Source organism: Nyctereutes procyonoides, unplaced genomic scaffold, assembly GCF_905146905.1.
Source record: "Nyctereutes procyonoides isolate TBG_1078 unplaced genomic scaffold, NYPRO_anot_genome, whole genome shotgun sequence".
NCBI classification, from domain to species: domain Eukaryota; kingdom Metazoa; phylum Chordata; class Mammalia; order Carnivora; family Canidae; genus Nyctereutes; species Nyctereutes procyonoides.
In genome coordinates, this window is record NW_026575017.1 from 243437 (window position 1) to 264294 (window position 20858).

The window sequence follows — 20858 nt, forward strand, 5'->3', positions numbered from 1 at the left end:
CTGGATCCCGGGACTCCAGGGTCCCACCCTGGGTTGAAGGAGGGGCTAAACCCCTGAACCACAGGGGCTGACTTGAAAAGATTGTTAGCCAAGAGGACTGCTGTGAGAGCAAACGTGTTAACAATCCACTGAATCAGGAGTCTAGGACCTGCTGAGTGACAAGAAATCTGTCCATACCTTATCTCCGCAGACACTACACCTACATCTCTAGGGTTTCCAGGTGTCGTGGAGCACAGGACAGGGGTGAGACCCAGCCTCCTCCTTCTTACCCCACAACCCAGCCTCACCCAAAGTCCCCTGAGTTCCCCTGGTATCTACTAGGAGTGAGAAAACATACTGCTGAGAGTTTTGTGTCTGTGTGTGTGATAAAACGCTACAGCCTGGGACTGTTTCTATGGTAGAAAATGTTCCTCTGGTGGATCTACTGTGCACAGAATTCTTCTGAATGAAAATCTGGAAGCCAAGAAAAAAAATGACTTAACTTAAAATACGCAGGCAAACCTTTGTCTATGGATTCCTCCAGGATTCCCCATGAGTGAGGGCATCGGATAATTCTGAAGTAGGTAAAAATCATTACATCCCATGTGCAAATACCTAAAAGTAGATAAACACATCCTTTTCAAGAAATGTAATAATTTTAATTTCATATTAAATACAATGGAGTAGGGGGTGCATCTAGGAGGTGCAGGTCATTGAGCATCAACTCTTCTTTTTGCTGATGTCCTAATCTCAGGGTAGTAAGCTCGAGCCCTGCACAGAGCTCTGCACTGAGCCCAGAGTCTGCTTGAGCCTCCTTCCCTCCTCCTCTGCTCGCCCGCAGCTCCCCACTGCATGCTCCCTCTATATATATAAAATAAAGAAACCTCTAAAAATATTAAGACTGACTAGGAGTGCTGGGTTAAAAAAATGGAGCCTAGGGAGGGAGGGGCAAGATGGCGGAAGAGCAGGGTCCCCAAATCACCTGTCCCCACCACATTACCTAGATAACCTTCAAATCATCCTGAAAATCTACGAATTCGGCCTGAGATGTAAAGAGAGACCAGCTGGAATGCTACAGTGAGAAGAGTTCGCGCTTCTATCCAGGTAGGAAGACGGGGAAAAAGAAATAAAGAAACAAAAGGCCTCCGAGGGGGAGGGGCCCGCGAGGAGCCGGGCTGAGGCCGGGGCGAGTGTCCCCAGGACAGGAGAGCCCCGTCCCGGAGGAGCAGGAGCTGCACCAACCTTCCCGGGCGGGCGGAAAGGGGCCCGCAGGGAGTTGGAGCAGGACCCAGGAGGGCGGGGATGCCCTCGGGCTCCCTGGGACACTAACAGACACCTGCGCCCCGGGAGAGTGCGCCGAGCTCCCTAAGGGCTGCAGCGCGCACGGCGGGACCCGGAGCAGCTCGGAGGGGCTCGGGCGGCGGCTCCGCGGAGGGGGCTGCGGGGCGGGAGCGCGAATCCCACAGCGCAGGCCCCGGGGCACAGGGCGCCGGGACACAGCCCAGGATCCGGCCTCCCCCGGGACAGGCAGAGGCCGGGAGGGCCCAGGACAGCGAGGACGCTCCTGCCCCGAGCTGAGCACATCAGCGGCCCCGCCCCGGAGCCTCCAGGCCCTGCGGACGGAGAACCGAGAGCCCCGAGCCCTGTAGTTCCTGCGGAGGCTGAATCCAGGCTTCCAGAGTTGCCATAGCAACTGCCCCTATTCCTCCTGGGCCCTCACGGGGTAAACAACCCCCGCTGAGCCCTCCAGCAGGCAGGGGCAGAGCAGCTCCCCCAAGTGCTAACACCTGAAAATCAGCACAGCAGGCCCCTCCCCCAGAAGACCAGCTAGACGGACCAGTGATACGCCCCCGTGTTCCAATACAACTTGTTTTTGGCCACACTGCACTGAGCAAAATGACTAGAAGGAAAAACTCACCACAAAAGAATCAGAAACAGTCCTCTCTCCCACAGAGTTACAAAATCTGGATTACACTTCAATGTCAGAAAGCCAATTCAGAAGCACTATTATACAGCTACTGGTGGCTCTAGAAAAAAGCATTAAGGACTCACGAGACTTCATGACTGCAGAATTTAGATCCAATCAGGCAGAAATTAAAAATCAATTGAATGAGATGCAATCCAAACTAGAAGTCCTAACGACGAGGGTTAACGAGGTGGAAGAACGAGTGAGTGACATAGAAGACAAGTTAATGGCAAAGAGGGAAACTGAGGAAAAAAGAGACAATCAATTAAGGGACCATGAAGACAGATTAAGGGAAATAAATGACAACGTAAGGAAGAAAACCCTACGTTTAATTGGGGTTCCCGAGGGCGCCGAAAGGGACAGAGGGCCAGAATATGTATTTGAACAAATCCTAGCTGAAAACTTTCCCAATCTGGGAAGGGAAACAGGCATTCAGATCCAGGAAATAGAGAGATCCCCCCCTAAAATCAATAAAAACCGTTCAACACCTCGACATTTAATAGTGAAGCTTGCAAATTCCAAAGATAAAGAGAAGATCCTTAAAGCAGCAAGAGACAAGAAGTCCCTGACTTTCATGGGGAGGAATATTAGGGTAACAGCAGACCTCTCCACAGAGACGTGGCAGGCCAGAAAGGGCAGGCAGGATATATTCAGGGTCCTAAATGAGAAGAACATGCAACCAAGAATACTTTATCCAGCAAGGCTCTCATTCAAAATGGAAGGAGAGATAAAGAGCTTCCAAGACAGGCAGGAACTGAAAGAATATGTGACCTCCAAACCAGCTCTGCAAGAAATTTTAAGGGGGACTCTTAAAACTCCCCTTTAAGAAGAAGTTCAGTGGAACAATCCACAAAAACAAGGACTGAATAGATATCATGATGACACTAAACTCATATCTGTCAATAGTAACTCTGAACGTGAATGGGCTTAATGACCCCATCAAAAGGCGCAGGGTTTCAGACTGGATAAAAAAGCAGGACCCATCTATTTGCTGTCTACAAGAGACTCATTTTAGACAGAAGGACACCTACAACCTGAAAATAAAAGGTTGGAGAACCATTTACCATTCAAATGGTTCTCAAAATATACCCTAAAAACTATAGAACACTTCTGAAAGAAATTGAGGAAGACACAAAGAGATGGAAAAATATTCCATGCTCATGGATTGGCAGAATTAATTTTGTGAAAATGTCAATGTTACCCAGGGCAATTTACACGTATAATGCAATCCCTATCAAAATACCATGGACTTTCTTCAGAGACTTAGAACAAATTATTTTAAGATTTGTGTGGAATCAGAAAAGACCCCAAACAGCCAGGGGAATTTTAAAAAAGAAAACCATATCTGGGGGCATCACAATGCCAGATTTCAGGTTGTACTACAAAGCTGTGGTCATCAAGACAGTGTGGTACTGGCACAAAAACAGACACATAGATCAATGGAACAGAATAGAGAACCCAGAAGTGGACCCTGAACTTTATGGTCAACTAATATACGATAAAGGAGGAAAGACTATCCACTGGAAGAAAGACAGTCTCTTCAATAAACGGTGCTGGGACAATTGGACATCCACATGCAGAAGAATGAAATTGGACCACTCTCTTGCACCATACACAAAGATAAACTCAAAATAGATGAAAGATCTAAATGTGAGACAAGATTCCATCAAAATCCCAGAGGAGAACTCAGGCAACACCCTTTTTGAACTTGGCCACAGTAACCGGAGAAGGACAAACAGTGTATGTTCTCATTCATTTGGGGAATATGAATAATAGCGAAAGGGAATATAAGGGAAGGGAGAAGAAATGTGTGAGAAATATCAGAAAGGGAGACAGAACATAAAGACTTCTAACTCTGGGAAATGGACTAGGGGTGGTGGAGGGGGAGGAGGGCGGGGGGTGGGGGTGAATGGGTGACGGGCACTGAGGGGTACACTTGATGGGATGAGCACTGGGTGTTATTCTGTATGTTGGTAAATTGAACACCAATAAAAATTAATTTATAAAATGAAAAAAAATGGAGCCTAGATCTTAGAGCAGGAAGGAGAATGTGAGGGGTTTCTTGCAACTCCATTTGCTTATCATTCTCCTCCAATAGCTGGACCCCTCAGACTAGAAACTACAGCAAGATCATTTCTGGTTTTCTCTAAAATCCTGAGGTGGAGACATAGCTCAGACCTGAAGAGCCAGAGGGAGAGACCAATGCAAAGGACAGAGGAACAGAGGGGAGAAGAAAAGAGAGGGGGTGTTGTCGGGGAGAGCCTGCAGGATCTGGTCCAAGTTCCCATGGAGATGGTTCAGAGAGAGGAGACTGTCTGTGACCAGCATTATGGTCAGTGTATCCCCTGTGGACATAACAGTAGTGACACAAGGTCACACTCTACAGAATGAGATGATAGAACTGAGTGTGGAAGAATGTTTGGAATCTGCACGTTCAGCTGGATCACGGTGTTTCATCCTGTTCATCTTCTCCACATTGAGTGGCGAGGTGACTTGGGCTCTTTTACGTTATATGTCTGTGTCTCCTGGAATGTTCCATTTTCTCACAGTCAATGCACTTTACTGTAATATTTCTGTTCCTGTGGAAGCATAGATCATCGTGCAGCAGAGACCACCCTGCTCAGTCTCTCCAGATAAGTTTCTCCCTGAATGGGGGTTCAGAGACAAGATCCTTGGGTCCAGAGATTTGTCTCACTCCCTCCTTATCTGAGACCCTGTGAGTATCTTGTCAAGGAGGACAAGCTGACCAAGTCCGTGGAAGAAAGTCAGGCTGTAGCCTGGAAGCTCAGTCAAGGCTGTGCTAGCTCACAACTCAGGGCTTCTCCCAGAGAGCTCCTCCTATATTAACTCGCATTTTGCTGCTCTTCCCTCCACAAAAGGTGAATTCTACATTTGAATCTTCACAATATCCTCATAGACAAAGGGTTTGCAGCAAATGCTCAGATTCCTCCTCCCTAGATATCCAAGCCATGCCCCTCTACCCAGGACTATTGCAAAGCTCCACTGTTTACCAGAGGATAGGAGGCCACAAGCAGGCACTGGGGGATCAGGAACAGGACCCCTGAGGATGACCATGCTCCTGAGTGGTGTCAGCTGTAGGAAGTCACATCCACAGGACTACTTCAACCAGTGTCCCTGGAGCAGTGTCAGGGTTTTTACAACATTTCAGGACCCCAAATCCCTCATTCCTAACCACAACCCTGATGTCACAACTGAGGGTCAAGTCCACAGCTATGGGCCAGGAATTCCTCTTGGGCCTGGTTCTCACCCAGCATCCCCACAGCCTAGTGCCTCATACCTGGGACACAGTGAGCCTTGGCCTGTCCTGAGAGCAGAGGCCTGGTAGAGAAGAGGAGGTTTCTGCTCTGACAGCTGGAAGGGCAGAGTCCACCCTGAGTAGGACTTTCAAACTGCTGGGATTGTCATTTGTTCTGAACATTAAATTAATAAAAGTAGACGTTCTATAGGAAGAGAAAAGGACCACAGTGACAACAGGATCTAATTTTTCTTTTATTTGTGTATTTTTTATTGGAGTTCAATTTGCCAACATATACCATAACACCCAGTGCTCATCCCGTGAACTGCCCCCGTCAGTGACCGTCCTCCAGTCACCCCCAACCCCCGCCCACCTCCCTTTCCAACACCACTTTTTCAATTCCGAGAGTTAGGAGTCTCTCATGTCATGTCTCCCTCTCTGGTATTTCCCACTCATTTTCTCTCCTGTCCCCTATAACCCATTTTACTATTTTATATTCCCAAATGAATGAGATCATATGATGTTTCTCCTTCTCCAGTTGACTTGCTTCACTCATCATAGTACCCTCCACTTCCATCCACATCAAGCAAATGGTGGGTATTTGCCATTTCTAATGGCTGAGGAATATTCCATTGTATACATAGACCACAGCTTCTTTAGCCATTCATCTTTCAATGGACACCGAGGCTAATTTTTCAATTTGGATCACTAACAATATTTCTGTATCTATTTCTTCTCAGTTTTTATTTCTTCTGTGTCTTCAGAAAGGTGTAAATAGAAAACTTGGAGGAAGGATATTGTGACCCAGAATCTACTTCCAGTAAAATTAGTGTGTATTCAAGTTCTCTTAAATTGGGAGACAAAGTCCAAGACTATAGGCAGGCTGAGGTGTTGCCCCACATCCTCCTCTGTGTGTGTCCCTGTGACCAGGACCACTGTGCCAGATTGTACAGTAAGAGTCAGTCTCATCCTCACGCTGCAGCCCAGAGATGAGCAGAGGCCCTGCTTCAGCTGAGATGTCTTCAGATCCAGAGCAGGGCTGGGGACGTTGAGCCCTGGTGCTTATCTGAGTCTGAGTAGAACCTCAGGAGATATGGGGGGGAGGGGGCTCCCTGGATTCTGTTGGAACCAATATATGTAGCAGCCGCCATCAATGAAGCCACTGCTCATGGTTCATATGAGTCTGGCTGTTGTTCCTGGAGATGCAGAGGGAGGTGGGGGGACAGCTGGGCCAGCCCTGGCTGGGACAGGGAAACTGTAGATACAGAAACTCCCAGGAGGTGGGGCATTTTTGGTGGGAGTTTCCAGGGGATGTTAATATTGGGGAAGGTTCCCCAGAAGACAGATGATGTCCCTACGTGGGCAGAAAGACAAGAACCGGAGGAGGAGATGAGTCCAGGCCATGTTGACAAATCCCCTGTCCCAAGAATGGAGCTGCACTCTGCTAAGCTTGTCTAATTCTCCCTACAGTCTCCTGGCACATGACAGTGCACTTTATGCAAATTGTCACGCCTTCTAGTCTCTCTCCGACTCCATCTGGTCAGTAATTCAGGAAAACAGGGGACAGAGGATGCTGAAGGCAGGGACTGCTCAGAGTGGACATAGGAAAGGTGGAGGGAGCATCTGTGGGAAACGCTCAGGACCCTGCCCAGGAGACTCTGCCAGGCCCTTAGGGAACCAGGCTGCTGGGTCTCATCAGGGGAACAGAGGGCAGCTCAGCCTCTGCCCAGCTGTGAGTTCAGGGGGGCTCCCCCAGGTGGGAGGGTCCCCCTGCAGGGCCCAGGGGATGCACAGTGCCCTTTGCTGATTACATGTCCCATTCAGAGCCCTCAGTGTCCTGAAGGTAACATCCAGAGCTGTGACCCCAGCACTCACCAGTGACCTGAAGGACTGGGTGGAGCACCCTGCATGGTCTGTTGTAAAGAACATGGATACAGAGTCTGTGATTTGAGAGCTTCCCACATGGAGGGAAGAGTCCTCACAAAATAAGCACTCCTGTGAGAGGGGGAATGTCTACAAAACATAAATCATGCAAAAGACTGAGCCTATCCTAACCCCTGGAACATTTAGGGAGCTCCTCATGGGATGGCCTTTCATATTAATATCAAGAGAGGAGTGGCGGTGTTCTGCACAAAGAGTCATCGAAGAAAATATTAAAATATTAAAACAATGCATAAAGATCTTCAACCCAAGATGGGAGGCGGTGATTTAACAGAAGCATCACCATCTGGTGAACCTGTGGCCCCCGGGGGATAGGAGGGGGGGCAGAACAGGGCAGGACGGAAGATAACCAGGTGTCAGGGCAGAGCACCTGAAGCAGGAGCATAGCAGGAGGGGATGCTGGTGGCTGTGGTCCCAGGAGAAGGCGGGGAGAGAAGGGGGAAGAGGACTGGGTGAACTGGGCTCTCTGCTATGAGGAGCCCCTGAGAGGGTGCTGCTGTCGCTGCAGGGGAGCCTCAGGTAGGGAGAGGCTTCTCTGAGCATGTAGGAGTAGAAGATCTGGGGAAGGAGCACAAACACTGAATTCCTAGCTCAGAAATGGGAGACACTGACCTTGAGCGTCAGGATCAGTGCCCATAGCCTGAGTCAGGTGTGCAGCCCTGGTGAGCAGCCCTGTGGTGTATGTGTCGTGTAGGGGGACAGGAGCCTAGATTGGTACACTGGACCCCTTCCCTGGGTGCGGGACAGGGGACAGGTGTCCAGGAGGCAGCGTCCCTCAGTCCAGGTTGGCTCTCGGGGCCTTCCCTGCAGCGTCCCTGCAGTGTGTGGTGATGTTAGTCCTCCCCTCTGCTCCAGGTCCCCAGGGGTGAGCTGGGTGTCAATGACAAGACACATGCCCCTCCTCGTCTCCCACATAAAAATGTTCCAGGAGGGCTGAGGCCAGGGACCATGTGTTGGGGGGTTTGCAGACCTTTACAACCCAGTGGGACGAGGAGTCATGGAGGAACATGAGCTGAATGTCCAAGGTCAGGCTGCAGTGCCCGGGATATGGGGGTCATGAAGAAGTGGGGTGGAGAACCGCAACCTCTGCCTTGAAATGCACATCCCCAGGATCCCAGCCACAGGGAGGCAGAGATGGGGGATGTTTCTCAACCTTTCAGCCCCCAGAGGGAGGAAAATATCATCTTGGTCACTGCTCCCCACTCCCAGGTCCTCTCCTTCTGCCTGTAATGGGAAGGGCCTGGAAGAACCCCTCTGAGCTCAGGGTTTCTGGGGCTGACAGCAGGTGGGACCTGGGCCCAGACTCAAACAGGGGATGCACAGCATCCCATGGACCCGAGGGACAGGCTTCCAGACTCCTGCTGCCCCAGTCCTGGGCCACATTCCTGAGATGATGGAAGAGGATTGCAGAGCAGAGCCCTCTGCCTCCAGTGCTGTGGGTCTCCACCCCTTGTGCATGGAGGACAGGCCACACCCAGGTCACACCCAGCCTTCCTGAGGCTGCACCTAATGACCCCAAATGGCTCAGAACACCCTGCTGTGGCTCCTTCCTGGCGACTGTCTCCAAATGTCCCCACTGCTCCACTGCTTCTCCAGGATCAGAGTGAGGCTCGGGGTCAGGACCATCCCCAGGGCAGGGAGCACATGGACAAAGACATCAGGGATGCTGCCCCCATGGACTCCAAGGTGGGTCCTCGAGGCCTGGTCTCCCTCTGTCTCACTCTGTCTCTCTCTGTCTCTGTCTCTCACCCCAGCTCCTTCTCTGTCAGCTGAGCCTCTGTCCACACTCCTGGTGGGGAGGCCACAGGCTCACTCTGTCTCTACGATGACCTCTGTCTGTGGCCCCAGGTGTGTGCTGTAATTTACAGGTTTATAAATAATCAACCATTAGTTTTCAAACTATCCAGTGTTGTAGCTGTATCCGGTGTCCTAAGGCAATCGTCTCCAGAACCATAAGGGCGGGTCCGATCTCCACACTGGCTATGGAGAGGTTGAGACCCTCACAACACAGGACCTTCTGTTCCTGAAGGGACAACGATGTCTACCATCACCTATGACCGTGGACATCACGGTTCAATTCCAGGCCCGGCCCCGAAACATGACAAGGACTGAGCCCTCAGCCCAGGGGACACACTCTGTCATCCTAAGTAAGGGGCTCACGTGCAGTTTCTTTGCTCCCTTTTCAAACTTCCTGTTCACACTCCCTCAGGTCTCCACCTTCCTTTCCTCCCCCTTTGGGGACAAGGGGTCACACCTCCTTGGAGAAGTGGATGAGATGATATTCCCCTGTGAGCTCCGTCATGGACCCCAGACTCCTAGAAGACATTCTCTGCCTGCATGAAGGAGCTGTCGCTCTGGGGTACAGTTTACTGAGCTGTGACAACACAGCACTGTGGTGCGGCTGCCTTCACAGTGCCATGTAGGAGAGTGACATCACCTTGAATAGAGTCGCCTAACACACTCCCCCTACTCCTTCCTCCACCTGCTGTCAATCACTGTCCTCCTTGCCACCTCTAGATACCCGCCTCTTCCAAACTACAATGAAATTTCCATGATGTGGAATTTAGCCTTTTATATGTTATTCATCCTGAAGAAATATGCAGTTAATATTCATGCATGTTTTTGAACTTAAGAACTTATTTCTTTAAATGTTGACTACTATCACCCTCTACGACTATACATCAGGTTGGAGTAAATCTTAGTTACTTCAAGTCTGGATATTTTATAAAAATCTGGTGTAAAAATCAGTGTGTACATTTTTTTCATTGCTTTCAGGGGTGCTAATTATGAATAAAGCTTCCATAAACATTCACGTGGGGATTTTTCTCTAGATAGCTTTTTTTTTTTTAGCTTTTATATTTCTGAGTGTGGCATTGATTTATGTGTTCCATGCAATCATCAAATAATAAGAAGAAATCATCACCTGGTTGAAGCTAAGGCAATAATGTTGACAGTTGCAAAAAAGCTGACATGTGCATCAGCAGAACAGGGATGGGGATGAAGGACCATGATAGCTTCGCGACCTAAGAGTGTTTCTTTTACTGAGAAATCAGAAAATAACAAGTGAATGTACACTAGCCTAAAAGAACCTGTCCCTGATCACAAGGACAAAACTTTCTCATTCCCTTGACACCCTCTGTGCACAATGGGCTACTCTGAGTGACTCTGAGGTCAGAGATGATGAAGCAGGTGCCATTTCCATGAGGTCCCCAAGATGCACCTGTGTCCAGCACATCAACTGAAGAATAGAGCAGAAACCCAGGGGAGCCTAAGCAGGCAGCTGCTGGGGCACTCACTCACTTTGCAGACAGGCAAGTAGGTTTTTGTCTCACTTCCCCACAGGCCTGGAGCACTGTGCACCATTGAGACTGCTGTCATAAGATGAGCAGTAATAATCAGCTTCATCCTCAGCCTGGAGTCCAGCAATGGTCAGGGTGGCTGTGTTGCCTGACTTGGAGCCAGAGAATCGATCAGGAACCCCGAGGGTCGAGTATTACTACTATAGATGATGGTTCTGGGGCCTGTTCCTGGGAGCTGCTGGTACCAGCCCACATAATTGCCATAACCAACATTGGAGCTGCTTCCAGTGCAGGAGATGGTGACCCTCTCGCCCAGGGACCCAGACACTGAGGCCGGCTGAGTCAGCACAGACTGGGCCCAGGAACCTGCAAGAAGGAGAGAAATAGACAGGATGATGCTGGAGTCTGGATTGCATATGTCCTCCCATGGCCCCTGGCCCTATCCCACATCCAGTCACCTGTGCAGTGAGCGAGGAGGGTCAGGAGGAGAGGGGACCAGCCCATGGTGGAGGTCATCACGGATCCTGTCTTCAGTGGCCCCTCAGCTGAGCAGAGCCTCCCCTCATCTCTCCCTTCCCCTCTTCATCCTCTGAGAGAGGGAGGGGCTCTTCCATGCAAATGAGACCCCGGCTCTCTGACCTCTCCCTGGTTTGGGTCAGTTTCCTCTGCCTGAGGATGTCAGGGGAGGTGGGCAGAGGAGGGGCTGCTTGGGGCTGGTGTGGGGTTCAGGAGGTCCCAGCTGTGAGCGCTGAGCAGAGGCCACAGTCAGTGCCAGGTGGTGTTCTCAGCTCTGATCCAGCCTTAGCCCTAAGAAATAAGCCTCAACTGCATTCTGACACCACCTCACCCTGCATTACATGGGGATCATTTGGCCATAGGACTCAGGTCCTGTCTCCAGAGCTCTATCCACTCTCCTCCTATGATCTGGACAAGTCTCCTCGCATGTGGTCTCCCCCGAATGTGGCATAGATTTTAGGCTACACTCTCATTTCTCGGTGTGAGGGACTCCTGGGTCGCTCAGGGGTTAAGCGTCTGTCTTTGGCTCAGGGCATGATCCTGGAGTCTTCGGTTCAAGCCCCCCATCCGGCTCTGTGCAGGGAGCCTACTTCTCCTTCTGCCTATGTCTCTGCCTCTCTCTCTCTCTGTGTGTGTTTCTACCACAAATCCCTTGGATTTTCATGGGCCACTCAGGAGTGAGGTGGTGTCTCTACACCAATTCGTCTGACATCACTGTCACATCCAGAGGAGTGAAGGGTCGCCTTGTACAAGTGGCCTCTTCTGCGCAGGATGCTGAGACCTTCCTCCTATATGATGACCCTGGTTGCAGCCCTCTCCTTCTCTGAATTTCCTGAAGTACTGAAGACCCAGGGAACTAGATTTTCCAGGTTGTGGGTGGAAGCCCTTGTGTGCTTTCCTGGAAAGGTTACACACTGAACATCGTTGTCATCTTTCACTGTTTTCACCTGTTTTAAACATTAGTTCTCCCCACCCTGTGGGCAAGGACTCTCTCCTAGAGACTGTCCTCCCCGCACATGGACACAGGTCAGCAGGAGCCCTGCCATGTGAGGTTGTGTGTGTGCCACTGACCTCAGAGCACAAGGGGCAGACCTGCAGGGTGTTTTAGCAGGAAGATGTGACAGCTGGAGAATTTCTGACAAGAATCCAGAGGAAGAGATTGCGTATTGGTCACTCCTAGACCAACTGTGCACATAAATTGGATGGATGTTCTTTTTTTTCTGTATCATTATTTTTAATGTCCAACATTCATAATATGAGGACCAGGTCTTTCTCCTCAACTCAAGTTTATAAATTTTCAACTGGCTTGTGAGGTCAATAGGGATACTTCTTGTCTAATTTGGTTTCTGGGAAGACTTCATTCAGGTCCTCAATGGTCATCTGATCAAATGGAATTATGTTCTTCATCGTCTCCAGCTCTTTTTCATATTCTTCAATCCTCGCCTTTGAGAGGGACAAAAACTCAGCACAGCTTTTCACATCTTCTTTATCCTCAGCATCCACCTGGACAGTGTATTTATCCTCTGGCACAGGAACCTTCAGGGCATTAAACTTCTTCTCAAAGTCTCCTACCAAGCCAGCCTTTGCCACATTGGCCTTGTCGTAAGCCCAGTCGGTAGCAGGTGGTTTCTAAGGAAGAGTAGCCAACCTGGAGGTAAGCATCTCATTCCAGGATTTCAGGGACTTGGCAATGGCCTTCTGATTTCGGGGTATGATCTCCACAAAAGCTACTCAGTCAATGGTTTTTAGAGCAAGTTTTCACCCAGCCATCTTGAGATCCTTCACCGACCCCAGCATCCCACAGTCCTGAATATTCTTTTTTTTTCTGAATATTCTTTTTAAGAAAATCTTCTCAATGTGCATTGACTAAGACTCAATGATGATGTCACTGTGAAGACGCAGGTGGAAACACGAGTATATTGTTCACAGATCTGTGTGGACTGCATGGAGAATAATGATGGAAGTTGCATTGAAAAATCTCAGTGCAGTTGCACCTAGTGGCTCAGTGATTGAGCATCTGCCTTTGGCTCAGGTCATTATTCCAGGGTACTGGGATCAAGACCTGCATCAGGCACCCTGAGAGGGCCCTGCTTCACCCTCTGACTCTGTCTCTACCCCTCTCTCTATGTGTCTAATGAATAAATAAATAAAACGTTTTAAAAAAAAGAATGACTTTGGCTTTCATTTAAATAGACATTTAAAAACATTTTATAGAATCATTTGTCTCTGTTTTAACCTTATGATTATATCATGGGTCTGATCATGCAGGCAGGAAAACCTGAAGGGGTGCCCATCAGTCCCTATGAGGACCCTGTTGTATGAATTTCGCAGCCATCTGAGTGACCTGCATTGCGCGAGGTGTCTTTGAAGCCAGAGTAGTGGCTGGGGACCCTGGAGCCCTGGTGAGTCTCAGTAGACCATCAGCAGGTACTAGGAGGCCTCCTGGCTGCTGGAACCAGCATATGGCCACTGCTGCAGCCACTGCTCAGGGTGCAGGTGAGTCTGGCTGTTGATCCCAGGGATGCAGAGAGGGAAGGCGGCTGGGTCACCACAGGCAGGGACAGGGAACCTGCAGACACATTCATGGGTGATGGATTAGGGGCCAGACTGAATTTCCTCAAACCTCTAAGCTAGACCAGCTGACGTAGGCTGACACTGGCTCTGTGTCCCTGAGGTCAGTCCTGACCTGTGCACTGACAGAGTTGAATGAACATTAAAGATCCCAGGTCAGGGTGACACAGTCCCTCGTGCCCTACGTGGGCTGGGCTGCCCAGGGCCTCCTCTTCTCCTCCCCCCGCTGCCACAGGAGAGGCTGTCCATGCACATAGGCTCCACCCACTTACTGCCCAACCCCTCCTTGGGCCCTGATCCTGGAGCTCTGCTCACACCACACACTGAGGAGGATGGGGTTGGCTTCAGCCCCGGGGAGAACCCTGGAGGAAGCACCTGCTGAGACCACACACAAGTCCCTGCTCAGGGTCCAGGCCTGAGAGGACACAGCTGCTGAGCTACCATCAGGGAGCAAGGGGCCATCACACAGGCCCAGGCACACTGAGTGAAGTATCCTCACAGAGCAGCCCTGTAGGGACCACAGGGCAGTCCCTCAGCGCCCCCTCCTGGTCACAGGGCACACACCTCAGCAAGGCCCAAAGCCCTGAGAGCCAAGCTGGTTTCCAGGGCTCACCAGTTCCCTCCCCATTGGCATGGCCTGGTCTGACTCTCAGAATGGGTTCCATCTCTTGGGCATTAGAGGCATGAGTTCCACATGTTCTCACAGAGATGTATTTGTCTTTTAAACTCCCGTTTTTGTTTATTTTTGTGTATTTTTTTGGACTTTGATTTGCCAACATATAGTATGACACCCAGCGCTCATCTGTCAAGTGTCCCCCTCATTGGCCGTCACCCAGTCACCCCATTGCCCCACCCACCTCCCCTTCCATTACTTCTTGTTCGTTTTGTACCAACATATTTGGTGTATCAGTGACAAATCCGAGAATCACAGTGTGTTCACAGATGAACACTAGTGTGGCTCCCATCAGGCCATATTGTATTAGAATACAGTCTACACTGTAGGGACATATTCAAACCCTCATTCATTGTCTCCATCATTCATGTCTCCCTATACAGATTCTATTCTTTTATGGACAAACATCATTTTTCTCACATATTTTGCTGTGGAATCCCCTTATTAGGATTGTGTTGAAACATGGAAATTATATATACTACCGAAGGTGGTGGAAGAGTAGGGTCCCCAAGTCACCTGTTCCCACCAACTTACCTAGATAACCTTCAAATCATCCTGAAGATCTACGAATTCAGCTTGAGATTTAAAGAGACACCAGCTGGAATGCTACGGTTAGAAGAGTTCACTCTTCTATTAAGGTAGGAAGACGGAAAAAAAGAAATAAAGGAACTAAAAGTATCCAAGGGGGAGGGGCCCCGAGGAGCTGGGCTGAGGCCGCGGCGAGCGCCCCCAGGTCAGGAGAGCCCTGCCCAGAGGAGCAGGAGCTGCACCAAACTTCCCGGATGGACAGGCGCCCGCGGGGATTCGGAGCAGGACCCCAGGAGGGCGGGATTGCCCTCAGGCTCCCTGGGGCATGAAAGAGCCCCTGCCCCCGCGGAGAGCCCCACACCCCGTGGCTGAGCTCCCTAAAGGGCTGCAGCGCTCCCCGCGGCCTGGGAGCAGCTCGGAGGGGCTCAGGCAGTGGCTCCCAGAGAGGGGGCTTCGCGGCCGGGAGCCCAATTCCAGCAGTGCAGGCCCGGGAGCCCAGGGCTCCGGGGACACAGCCCAGGATCCGACATCACCCTGGGACATGTGGGGGCGGGAGGGCCCAGGCATGACAGCGAGGACACCTGCCGCTAGGGGCCCCAAGCTGAGCAGGTCAGCGGCCCCGCCCCAGAGCATCCAGTCCCCTGCAGACTGGGAGCTGCAGTAGTTACTGCGGGAGCTGACTCTAGGGCTGGGGAGCTGGCCGCCGCTACTGCTGTTGTTCCTTGTGTCACCTTGTGCCACGGACAAAGCAGGGCTGCCAGGGAACAGGGACCTCACAGGATAAACAGCTCCCACTGAGACATGACCTGGCAGGGGGCAGGACAGCTCCCCATGTGCACAAACCTGAGAGTCAGCACAACAGGCCCCTCCCCTAGAACCAGCTGGAAGGACAGGGGAAGAGAAAGTTTTTTTTTTTTTGTTTTGTTTTGTTTTGTTTTGTTTTTGTTCAATGATCCTTTTTAAAAATATTTTCCTTTGTAGTCACCTCACTGGGCATTCCACTGATTAGCTATTGATGTCATCTATGATGTCATGAGGGTTACAGCCACCAACATTCCAGGCACAGACTGGGCAGTCCCCAGGATCTCTTTAATGGTTCCAGAGAGTTCTCTAGCTAGACATCGGCATCGCATCTGTCGGGCAATATTGACAAGCTCACCAAAAGTGATATTTTCACTGTGCTTAATGTTTTTCTGCTTCTTTCTGTCTCTTGGTGGTTCCTTGAGGGCTTTGATAATCAGGGCAGAGGCAGAAAGTACCACTTCAATCTGGGCCTGTCTGTTCCGAATGATCAGTTTCACTGTAATCCTTAGACCCTTCGAATAACCGGTTGCCTTGATGATGTCATAACCAACCTTTTTTGGAGACAGACCCGGCAGCCGATCTTCATGGCCAGGGCAGACATGGCACCGACCTCGCCACCGGTGCACCTCAAGAACATGACTTTGATCTCGTTGGGATCGAACTTAGGCAGCCTGGTGGAGGCAGCTGGTGTCGGATGAACCTGGATTCAGGAGGACCAAAGACAGTTGCACCTTTGCCTCCTCTGAGCCTAAAACCAAAAGCGGAAGAGCAAGTTCTTGACCAAGCAGTGCTGGAAAACTCCAGGGGAAATCGGGGGACTTCCAGTATACAGAACAGGGGATACCCCTCCTTGTTTTTTGTTTGTTTCTGTTTGTTTTGTTTTGTTTTGTTTTGTTTTTTTGTTCTTTGTTTGTTATACCTTATTTTTCTTTTTTTCATTCCATTTTCCAGTACAACTTGCTTTTAGCCACTCTGCACTGAGCAAAATGACTAGAAGGAAGAACTCACCACAAAAGAATCAGAAACAGTACTCTCTCCCACAGAGATACAGAATTTGTATTTTTTTTAAATTTTTTTTATTGGAGTTCAATTTGCCAACATATAGCATAACACCCAGTGCTCATCCGAAGTACCCCCCTCAGTGCCCATCACCAAGTCAACTCAACCCCCTGCCCAAATCCCTTCCACTACCCCTTGTTCATTTCCCAGAGTTAGGTATCTCTCATGTTTTGTCACCCTCACTGATATTTTCACTCATTTTCTCACCAAATTACAGAATTTGGATTACAATTCGATATCAGAAAGCCAATTCAGAAGCACAATTAGAAAGCTACTAGTGGCTCTGGAAATAAAAGCATAAAGGATTCAAGAGACTACATGACTGCAGAATTTAGATTTAATCAGGTCAAAATTAAAAATCAATTAAATGAGATGCAATCCAAACTGGAGGTCCTAACAACAAGGGTTAACAAGGTAGAAGAACAAGTGAATGACATAGAAGACAAGTTTATGCCAAGGAAGGAATCTGACGAAAAAAGAGAAAACCAATAAAAAGATCATGAGGAAATGTTAAGGGAAATAAATGACAGCCTCAACAGGAAAAATCTACATTTAATTGGGGTTCCAGAGGGCGCCAAAAAGGATAGAGGAGCAGAAGGTGTCTTTGAACAAAAAAGGTAGATGAGAACTTTCCTAACACTGGGAGGGAAACAGGCATTCAGATCCAGGAGATAGAAAGATTCCCCCTAAAATAAAAAAAAATAAAATCAAAATTCAACACCTCGACATTCAATAAGGAAACTTGCAAATTCCAAAGATAAAGGGAAAATCCTTAAAGCAGCAAGAAACAAGAAATACCTAAACTTTATGGGGAGAAGTATTAGCTTAACAGAAGACCTCTCCACAGAGACCAGACAAGCCAGAAAGGGCTGGCAGGATATATTCAGGGTCCTATATGAGAAGAATATGCAGCCAAGAATACTTTATCCAGCAAGACTCACACTCAGAATAGAAGGAGAGATAAAGAGCTTCCAAGATAGGCAGGACCTGAGAGAATATGTGACCACCAAACCAGCTCTGCAAGAAATATTAAGGGGGACTCTGTAAAAGAAAGAGGAAGTCCAAGGGAACAATCCACAAAAACAGGGACTGAATAGGCATCATGATGACACTAAATTCATATCTTTCAATAGTAACTCTGAACGTGAATGGGCTTAATGACCCCATCAAAAGGCGCAGGGTTTCAGACTGGATAAAAAAGCAGGACCCATCTATTTTCTGTCTATAAGAGACTCATTGTAGACAGAAGGACACCTGCAGCCTGAAAATAAAGGTTGGAGAACCATTTACCATTCAAATGATCCTCAAAAGAAAGCAGGGGTAGCCATCCTTATATCAGATAAACTACAGTTTATTCCAAAGACTGTAGTAAGAGATGAAGAGGGACACGATATCATACTTAAAGGATCTATCCAACAAGAGGACTTAACAATCATGAATATTTATGCCCCGAATGTGAGAGCAGCAAACGATATCAATCAATTCATAACCAAAGTTAAGACATACTTAGATAATAAATCACTTATACTTGGTGTCTTGAACACAACACTTTCTAGAATCAACAGATATTCTAAGCACAACACCTCCAAAGAAACAAGAGCTTTAAATGATACACTGGACCAGATGGATTTCACAGATATTTATAGAGCTTTACATCCAAACGCAACTGAATACACATTCTTCTCAAGTGCACATGGAACGTTCTCCAGAATAGACCACATAATAGGTCATAAATCAGATCTTAATCAATACTAAAGATTGAGAATGTCCCCTGCATATTTTCAGACCATAATGCTTTGAAACTAGAACTAAATCACAAGAAGTTTGAAAGAATTTCAAACACGTGGAGGTTAAGGACCAACCTGCTACAAGAAGAAAGGGCCAACCAGGAAATTAGGGAAAAATTAAAAAGATTCATGGAAACTGATGAGAATGAAGATACAACCGTTCAAAATCTTTGGGATACAGCAAAAGGACTCCAGAGGGGAAAATGCATCACAATACAAGCATCCATCCAAAAACTGGAAAGAACTCAAGTACAAAAGTTATACTTGCACAGAAAGGAGCTGGAGAAAAAACAGCAGATAGATCCTACATCCAGAAGAATAAGAAATTAATAAAGATTATAGCAGAACTCAATGAAATAGAGACCAGAAGAACTGTTGATTAACAAAAGCAGGAGATGGTTCTTTGAAAGAATTAATGAGATAGATAAACCATTAGTCAGCTTTATTAAAAAGAAGAGAGAAAACACTCAAATTAATAAAATCATGAATGAGAAAGGAGAGGTCACTACTAATACCAAGGAAATACAAACAATTTTAAAACTTATTATGAGCAGCTATACACCAATAAATTAGGCAATCTAGAAGAAATGGATGCATTTCCGGAAAACCACAAACTACCAAAAAAGGAACAGGAAGAAACAGAAAACCAGAACAGGCCGATAACCAGGGAGGAAATTAAAGCAGTCATCAATAACGTCCCAAGACACAATCTCCAGGGCCAGATGGCTTCCCGGGGGAATCCTATCAAACGTATAAAGAAGAAACCATAGCTATTCTACTAACGTTGTTCGGAAAGAAAGAAAGAGATGGAACAGTTCCAAACTCGTTCTATGAGGCCAGCATCACCTAAACTGCAAAACCAGACAAAGACCCCACCAAAAAGGAGATTTATAGACCAATATCCCTGATGAAAATGGATGCAAAAATTCTGGAAAACTGTGTGAAGTTTCCTCAAAGAGTTAAAAATAGATCTGCCCTATGACCCAGCAATTGCCCTGCTGGGGATTTACCTCAATGATAGAGATGCAGTGAAATTCCGGGACACCTGCACCCCAATATTTATAGCAACAATGTCCACAGTAGCCAAACTGTGGAAGGAGCCTCGGTGTCCATCGAAAGATGAATGGGTAAGGAAGATGTGGTCTATGTATACAATGGAATATTCCTCAGCCATTAGAAATGACAAATACCACCATTTGCTTTGACGTGAATGGAACTGGAGGGTATTCTACTGAGTGAAATAGCTCAATCGGAGAAGGACAAACTTATATGGTCTTATTCATTTGGGGAATATAAAAAATACTGAAAGGAAATAAAGGGGAAAGGAGAAAAAATGAGTGGGAATTACCAGAAAGGGAGACAGAACATGGGAGACTCCAAATTCTGGGAAAAGAACAAGGGGTGGTGGAAAGGGAGGTGGGCAGGGGGTGGGGGTGACTGGGTGATGGGCACCAAGGGGGGCACTTGATGGGATGAGCACTGGGTGTTATGCTATATGTTGGCAAATTGAACTCCAATAAAAAAAAATAAAAAAATAAAAAAATAAATAAATAAATAAATAAATAAATAAATAAATAAATAATATTTCATTTACCTCTGCAAGAATCTACCGAGTTATGTTCCCAAGCAGCTTGGACATTTGGCATTCCCCCCCCCAGCAGTGAAGGAGAGTTCCTGCTGCTCCACATCCTGGGCACCATCTGATGTTGTCGTGGTATTGAATTTTAGCCTTGCTGATGGGAGTCTGGTGCTACCTCACTGTTTCAGTGTGTAGTCCCCCAGTGACTTATCATGTGGGAAATCTTTACACAGGTGCAATTGTTCTCTGTGTACATTTTTGGCAAGGGTTCTGTTCACATCTGCTCACTGGGATGACACGACCCAGCACCCTGGAATTCAGGAGCTCCCAAAGCTCTAATCTGAAAGGAAAGAGAAAATCATTATCACCATATACCAGAACTCAGCGAATTCTCACTAAATCCCTAGAATGGTACCAGTGGACAGGCAGGCAGTGGGCCAACTGGTTCTCCTGGGTCACACATCTTGCACAACTGCCATTCTTCTCATTCCAACACAGCAATAGTGTGGGTCATATCGCTTCTGAAATCCATGTAACTATTTTTTTCATTGGGAGATGAATATCTTCAAAAGGAGGTATTTTCATTGGAATTTAAACAAGTCTGGAATTTAAATTTAAACAATTCTGTTTCTAGTGAGATACAGAGCATTCAAAGCCAGATTCTGAGCCTGTGTTGCTTAGAGGCAGGGACAGGGGAGTGATGGAATAAGAGGTGAATAGTAGGGCAGCCCAAGTGGCTCAGCGGTTTAGTGCCACCTTTAGCCCAGGGCGAGATTCTGGAGACCCGGGATCTAGTCACACGTTTGTCTCTCTGCATGCAGCCTGCTTCCCCCTCTGCCTGTGTCTCTCTTCTCTCATTGTGTGTCTCTCATGAATAAATAAATAGAAGAAAATAAAAGA

The 20858-nt window shown here is 48.0% G+C and overlaps 3 pseudogenes; all 3 read right to left on the bottom strand.

The window, feature by feature from the left end:
* Positions 1–10470: 10470 nt before the first annotated feature.
* On the bottom strand, positions 10471–10986 carry LOC129520808 (immunoglobulin lambda variable 1-40-like; annotated as a pseudogene).
* A 1258-nt stretch (positions 10987–12244) lies between these two features.
* LOC129520307 (ATP synthase subunit d, mitochondrial-like) lies at positions 12245–12727 on the bottom strand (annotated as a pseudogene).
* Positions 12728–15710: 2983 nt separating this feature from the next.
* The window catches only part of LOC129520888 (60S ribosomal protein L12-like), a 31421-nt pseudogene continuing 26273 nt past the window's right edge, over positions 15711–20858 (bottom strand).